Consider the following 8,304-nt stretch of genomic DNA (forward strand, 5'->3'; position numbering starts at 1 on the left):
GTGGGTGCTGCAAATCTCCTCCAACCACAACCCGAGCTAGCTCTTACAGAGAAGGTCAACAGAATATCACAAGCTGTTCTGAAGAAGGAGATGAATTGTTAACCTCGAGAACGGTTTTCTGTCTTAGGTCTCACACCCTGCTGACTTTGGTGTTGATTATGGAGCACAAATTCCGTCACTGACACCAACACTATTATGTGATGAACAAAGATGATCCTGGGAAACTCAACTGACAATATCCAGTAGGAACTTCAACACGGACACAGACCTGATGCTGTAGTACCACATAGTCACCTACTAACTAAGATGAAAAGCATCAGCATCACAGACAACACACTAGAATGGGTGTAGTCTTAGACAGATGGCAGCACTAGAATAACAGTATTCATTATATTAGGTGTACCCCAAGGCACAGTACTTGGACCATTGCTCTTTCTTATTCGTATTAATGACTTATCGGCATATGTGAAATCTTCAAGATCAAGAGGCTCTGCCCAGATGATAGTGTATAAAATCATCAAGTGCCAGAAGCATTTGGATGCCTTACAGCAGACCTTGATAGGAAGCAGAAAATATCACAGAGTTCCACCCAGAAAAGTTCCAGGTGCTAAGGTTTACCAAGAAAAGATCCCCCATCCTCGGAAAGTGCAGGATTCACGTACATGTGCTTGAAGTAGTGGTGTCAGGAGAATATCTTGGAGTGAATTACCACAGCAACATGATATGCATCCATCATATCAACCAGACTGCAAAAAACTTTGGCCAATTATCAAACAGATCTTACCTACAATCAGGATCATACTGCGGTCAGTTGAGTGACAATGATTTCCTTTTTTTTTTTTTTTTTTGTCCCCACCAGCTGTATTGGCTTGGAAGGGGATACAGAATTCCATTCTGTGCACGTGTGTCCATGCATACATCGGTCACATTTGTTGTGAGTGATGATAACTTAAACAAAATGTGTCTGTCACCAAATTTGAAGTGGATGTTCTAAATTAGTGTATCTCAGACATGTTCAAAGGACCCCCCCCCCCAACCCGCATACATCCCAACACCCCACTTTACTAAACATACTTTAGTGAACAGTGTTGATTTTCATTGTTGTAATTTATATTCCCCAGCAGTCATATTTTTCCCCTTCCCAGTATCACATGACTCTAAAGAAAGAATATTGTGTGAGATTAAGCATAAAAGCATTACACTACAATAGGTGTGCAGCATCTACAGGTGACCCTCACTCCCTTTCAATTTCCCCTGATCCCGTTGTGCTAGCATGGCTAAATCAGCAGCATAGCTGGCTGTTTTTATTTCTAAATCCAGTATCAGAAGACAAAAGACATGCTTCAGTGGATACTCTAACTGATCAAACCAATGCAATGTCATGGTCCAAATCATCAGTGCATGAGTATGCCTTGTTTTCCATGAAATGTACATGATGTTTTGAGTTATTAAAAATGAAAACACCTTATCTTGGATTTGCATCTACTTTTTCATTTTGATCAACAAAATGAACATTTCCACCATGTTTCATAAAAAGTGGATCATTACATTTTGTGTAAATCAGCTGGTACAGGCACATAAAAGTCAAAGTAATCAAAGTAAAAGATATGTAATGTCCTTGACAGTTGTAGTGATGTACCTAAGGCTTTTGCCCCTTGTCCCAAGGAAAACTAACTTTTCAAGTTTATTGCTTACTCTTACTGGCCCTTCTTTGAAAAGTGTGGGAAAATCTTCTCACACAGTGCCAAAAATGCAGTGTCCATGCATGTTATTGCAATAAAGGAAGTGGTCAAAAACTTGAAAACTCTCCTATACAGGGTATGTCTAAAAAGTAATGGGACTGACTTCATAGAACTGTTACATAAATTAGATTGGAATCACAACATGTAGCCTTCAAAACAGTCCCCTGCCTGTCTAATACACTCTCCGTCCATCCTCTTGTTCCACGCTTTGATGCATCCCGCAGTGTGTTTCTGTAATCCGCAAGAGCTCCATGGTCAAGACCTCCACATCAGGAAATCTGGTCTCCTTGATCATCTCTTGAGCATTGCAAGAGGAAAATAAATCATAAGGGGCCATGTCTTAAATAAATATGAGGGTAGCTCCAGAGATGGAATGTTCTCCACCTGAACTCTCTGGTGGTCAGAGCATTGTGAGCAGGAGTATGGTGGAGCACCTACGTGCAGTTGTCCTACAGATCCCACCTTTTGTCTCAGACACAGGTTGATCTCACAAGGTGCCAGAATAGCTCTTCGTGGAACCCTTGATTCACTATTTGATTGTCCTGGTAGAAACTCAAAGGTGAAAAGGCTCATGAAGTAAAAACAAACAACCCTACACAAACCACAAACTGCTATTAGTATGGCACCCATTGTTATTTAAACTATCAAATGCGCGCTTCATTCACAACCCTAAGTTTTGAGCTTAAAATTTGTCCGTTTCCTCATGTACACCTTCTGTGCCGTGATGTCCCTCTTTTTCTCACAATAGTTGTGGTGGTTTGTTATTGGATGCTGTACAAAGTGGCAGAATATGGTACCATATCATTAGCCACTGGGGGGTTACAATCATCATTGTACCCTTCAACTTCAACATCCTCCCTTTCTTTGATCTTGGATTTTATCGACTCTGCTCAATTTTGGGATTGCAGTCTTATCCACCAAGATATTCCAGACTGTGGCTAATCTTCAACCTCCGTGTCCATCTTTGGACCATGCCATTAAAATGCACATGTATGCATTACTGGTTATTCTGTGTATATTTGCTGTCATATTGTGAAAATTCAGAAGGTGTTTTACCAAGACTGGCAAGAAATGTCAGAATGGTTCTCTGCTCATGACTCACAGTGTGATAACTCATACTGGAACACATGTAAAGCATGACCTGATTAAAAAAAAAAAGCATAAATGCAGCCAGGGTGAATTTCAAACTATCATCAAACTGGCATTTCATAAAAGTTACTTCAGTCTGTTAAAAAAAAGCACAAACAGCATGTAAACTTCTCCAAAAGAAAACCACACTTGCCGTTCTTAAGAAATCCAATAAGATCAGCCCTACACATTAAGATTTAGGACCATTTGCAAGAATCAATTAATAATTTTTATGCCCCGCGCGGCGTTTGCGCCCGCGATGCGGGGCATATAGCATCCGGGTTGTCCGTCTGTGCGTCCTTCCGTCAGTTCATCTGTCCATCCATCTGTCCGGCCACAATTCCTTCACCGCAACGTAGCTCGGCACCTATTGCTCGCAAAAACTTCATATTTGGTGGGTACATGCCTTGGAGGAGTACTTCGCATGGGTTCGAAGGCCAGTGACCTTGTCCTATTTTTCAAGGTCACCAGTAGTCACAACTGTCAAATCCTTCGCTGCAACGTAGCTCGGCACCTTTTGCTCGTAGAAACTTCATACTTGGTGGGTACATGCATTGGAGGAGTACTTGGCATGGGTTTGAAGGCTGGTGACCTTGACCTCCATTTCAAGGTCACCAGTGGCTGCATTTGTTTTGAAGGCTGGCGACCATGACCAACTTTTTATGGTCACTGTTTGTCACATCCTCTAAAAAATATTATGCCAAGCTCCAATTTTTTCATTGTATATCCTAGTTTACATCAAACACATAAGGTTTCAATGAAATACCCACCTCATACAAGTACATATTACTGCACTTTGCATGTAAAATAATACTGCACGCGGGGCATTTCATGATGAATGTCTCTAGTTTTGATTAATCTAAAGATTAATTAATTTATCTAATGTTTATTTTCTGCAGTTGATTAAACCTTTGGATAACTTACCAGTAAATCATTTCATCTCATCTACAACTGCTTTTCCGGGTTCGGGTCGCGGGGTCAGTAAATCATAAATTGGATAAATATATAAATTCTACAAATAACTTCCAATGTTGTATTATTAAAACGGTTTGTCATAAAAAAAAATATGTATCACAAATGTATATATATATTCCAAAGCCCAAGATATGTCTTCAAATATGTTTTGTCATCAGTATCAGTCATCAGTAATTGCTTTTTCATCAATCCAAAAATGTTCAGTTTACTGTATAGAGAAGAGTGAAGAAATAAGGAAAATACTTGGAAAATATTCACATTTAAGGAGCTGAAATCAGAGAATTTGGATTCAAAACAATTAATCAACTATCAAAATAGATGTTAATTTAGTAATTGATGAGCTCGACCCATGAGTCCAGACAAAATAGATCACTGTAGTTTGTGGTAAATAATGAATAAATTCTTGTAATCATGTTAATAAAAAAAACAATTAGTGGTATCTTCATCTTATGTTTTATAGCCCATGACCTGATCTATGTGGGAGTTATCTGTATACAGTATATGTGCACACATAAATATACAAATCCATTAAGCTGATGTGTTCATGTACATAAACACTTTTTTAAACAGATGGGTCCATCAGTCAAGAGTTCTTGTCATGTTTTTGTTGACAGATATCTGTGCAATAAGCCTCAGTACTTTGATGCTTTTGAATATTGACACATTTAAGATTTAACAAACAAAATGGTATCACTAAAGCGAGTATAAACCTATCTCCAGGGAGAATTTCTGTGGCTGTGAACAGCATTAAGGAATATAGTGTGAATACAACGCATGTGGCAGCCGAGAGGTTAAAGATGGGCATTCCACAACAGGCTGCAGGCCGGGAGACCAATCAGCTTCCAGAACAGCATCCAGATGGCTTTCATTGGTTGTTCGGTAGCTTTGTTGTCTGATGATAGGAGACGGTCCTGCCTGTGAGGTCTGTATCCAGGCACATCGGTATACCTTAGAAGATGATACGGATGGATAGGCTGCAGAACTTTCCACTGCTCAGAGCGTTCACAGCAAATCAGTTTTTCCAGCCACACGTTTGCAGAATGATTAGTCGTCAAGCCTTCGCTCACGTTCTACTGGACATAACAGTATGTTTGACATTGGAATTTTCCATAAATTCACTCCTTCTCAGCCTTTTCAGAGTCACTTTCCCAGTGATTACGTGCAGCACAGGACACCCTACAAACGAGTGAAACCTTACTGCTGACACTCACATGTTCTCCTCAGATGACTCCATGAAGGTTTTGGTACATTAAGAACCAAACCATCACAGATATTTTATAGGCCTTGTCCTTGGGGATATAGGGCCTCATTCACGAACCGTCCTTAAGAACAAATTTGTTTCTGGGTCCTGCTTACAAAGTTTTTATGAAGATTGTGGCATTCATGAATGTTTTCCTATCTAGTATTTGTTCTTAGGTAAGAAATCCTACGAACACTCAGAAGTACTCTTATGCACATTTCAGTGCCGACATGTCACATTGGTTGCATTGTCTGCTTATGTGAAGATCATTCAAATATGATATTGCAGTGATATGTCTGTGATATCTCTACTCATTATATGTTACATTTAGGTAATTTACAGAGTATTCTTAATATTAAAATAAATTAAATGTAGACTGTAAAAAATGATAGCCCCATTAACTTAACTTCCTGTCTTATTTACTCCATTTGTAGGTTTAGGATATTGGACTTAAGTTTATATGTTTTCTAAAACTGAACTTAAAGCTATCCATTGTCTTCACTAATTGTAAATTGAAATGAAGCTTATCTTTAAGGTGTGTTAAGTGATATTCATGTTGTGGTCTGCCTTTGTCTGCCTCCCTTTCCTGTCTGTTCTTAACCTTGTGTGTAGTTTGTTAGTTTCCCCCAGATGGCACACTCTTAGCCGAGCAACACTTGCTGCTCATCATCGACACACACCTGACATTCACGTGGCTCATCAGCAGCGAGTTACTTAAACCCAGGCTTTCAGCTCATTCACTGCCAGATTTTTGCATTGCAGCCTGATCGTGAAACTTCCATGACCTTGACCTCGTCTTTCCTGCCGCTTCCATGCACTCTGATGTCTGAGCTTTCCACAGCTTGTTCCAAGGTAACCTGGCCAACTCTAATTTTCGCATTAGAGCTCATTGATGCTTTTGGTGTTCCCACACACTCTCCTGCGTGGCTTCCTTGTTGCACACATTCCTGGCTCCTACGCCACATTGTGGACGCGACTTTGGAACTCTCTGGCTCTCAGCTACAGAGCGTGTAGCTCTGCCAAGCTTCAGTTAAGTTCTTTGAGATCGCGCTCTCACCCTCCCCGTTTGTGACTGTGCATGACTAAGAACTGTTTCAAAGAACTGGCTCCTTGAACTAGTACCAAGAACACTTTTCCCAGAACTGTATGAACTCTGATATTAACTACTAAGAAATTTCCAAGTTGTTTCTAAAGTCCTGCTTAATTGGAACTGTCACAAGATGCTGACCTTTGACCTCTGAAGATATTCATGAACTGTAAACAATTCCTGAAGAGCAAACCTTATTTCTTTGACTGAACATTATTTCCGGAACTACCATATACTCCAGGATTTCAGTTCTCTTACAAGACTGGCTCAGGAACCTGCAGCTCCCTAATTTCCACTGCTACGAGTGGGCTGACTCTCCACTCTGCAGGAACCCCCAGCGCAGCATTGTTATTGTAAATATCTTTTAGTTCACAAGCAGTTCTGTTCCTTGCTCCCAGCATTTGAGTTCATCTGTACCGGTCCTGTCCAGCCCTCTAACCATAACAATTCAGTTGAATTAACTCACATTTTCAAGGCAGCTGGTAAACTTTGGTTTTTAGAGTGTACCAACACTTGAACACTAATGAAGTGGAGTAGCAGCTGCACAGGGAGGTGATGGAATTGTTGCCTCCAGGCCCAGGTCTGTATCCAGACAGTCAATCAATGGTACTCCGAATAAGTAGGGTGGTGGAAAATTAAATATAAAATGATTCAATTTTTTTTTTTCCCATAGCCTACCTGAGAGTGCCATCTCCATGATGTTATATTTACAATTACTTTGAATAAAGTTTGTTTAAACTGTAAAACAACAAGCCTCTTACATTTCTTGAACATAAAGGTTTGATAATGTTAGGAATCATTGCATCTTTCCAGGGACCTCATGACTCAATCTCTTGCTCAGATGGGACTCAGACATGAACATCACTACAGAGATAAGCGAACCTCCACAAGTTTGATACTTTCACCACATACAGCTATACTTGATGGCTGAGAGTCATTGAAAGCCTGGCTCTTGGTCTTGATCCAGAACAATCACACACCCAGACTCCTCACTAAGCTTCCAAAATGTTACCATCAGGGTATCATTGATCCCATACAGATGATGGTATCATCCACAAAAACAAGGTCTGTGAACCTTTCCTCACCGGCACCTAAGCCACTCAACTCCACAACCCTACCCAACACCCAGTCTGTGCAAACATAAAACAGGGCAGGAGCCAGAACTCTGACAATCTCACCAAAATCTGGCTACAATTCACTAGGAAGAAGTCGAGACTCTGCCCCCTATCGGCACAACCATTACAGTCCTATGCCTAGGCAAGCTATGATGCAACTTATTGAGGATTGCCGGAAATCACAGAATCCCCCGGTCAGTCAAATACTGTGCCAAAGTCAACACATGCAGGCTATAAAGACACACTACAATATATTCTGCCATAGTAGAAACAACTTGATACTCTAGTTCTATATACAGCTGAATTCAGGATATAATGAAAAACTAATATGCAATGTTTCACTAGGAAACCACGATCTGAAGACCACAACGAGATATAATAGATATCTATTATCGATATAATGTTTATTTACCATCCAGTAAGAGAAACCTTCATATATCTGGGCACATTCTTTTCAGCACTAAGTTCATACATCAAATACTACAACCCCTGGCAAAAATTATGGAATCACCGGCCTCGGAGGATGTTCATTCAGTTGTTTAATTTTGTAGAAAAAAAGCAGATCACAGACATGACACAAAACTAAAGTAATTTCAAATGGCAACTTTCTGGCTTTAAGAAACACTATAAGAAATCAAGAAAAAAAGATTGTGGCAGTCAGTAACGGTTACTTTTTTAGACCAAGCTGAGGAAAAAAATATGGAATCACTCAATTCTGAGGAAAAAATTATGGAATCACCCTGTAAATTTTCATTCCCAAAACTAACACCTGCATCATATCAGATCTGCTCGTTAGTCTGCATCTAAAAAGGAGTGAACACACCTTGGAGAGCTGTTGCACCAAGTGGACTGACATGAATCATGGCTCCAACACGAGAGATGTCAATTGAAACAAAGGAGAGGATTATCAAACTGTTAAAAGAGAGTAAATCATCACGCAATGTTGCAAAAGATGTTGGTTGTTCACAGTCAGCTGTGTCTAAACTCTGGACCAAATACAAACAACATGGGAAGGTT

This window comes from Thalassophryne amazonica, chromosome 9 (assembly GCF_902500255.1).
Source record: "Thalassophryne amazonica chromosome 9, fThaAma1.1, whole genome shotgun sequence".
NCBI classification, from domain to species: Eukaryota; Metazoa; Chordata; class Actinopteri; order Batrachoidiformes; family Batrachoididae; genus Thalassophryne; species Thalassophryne amazonica.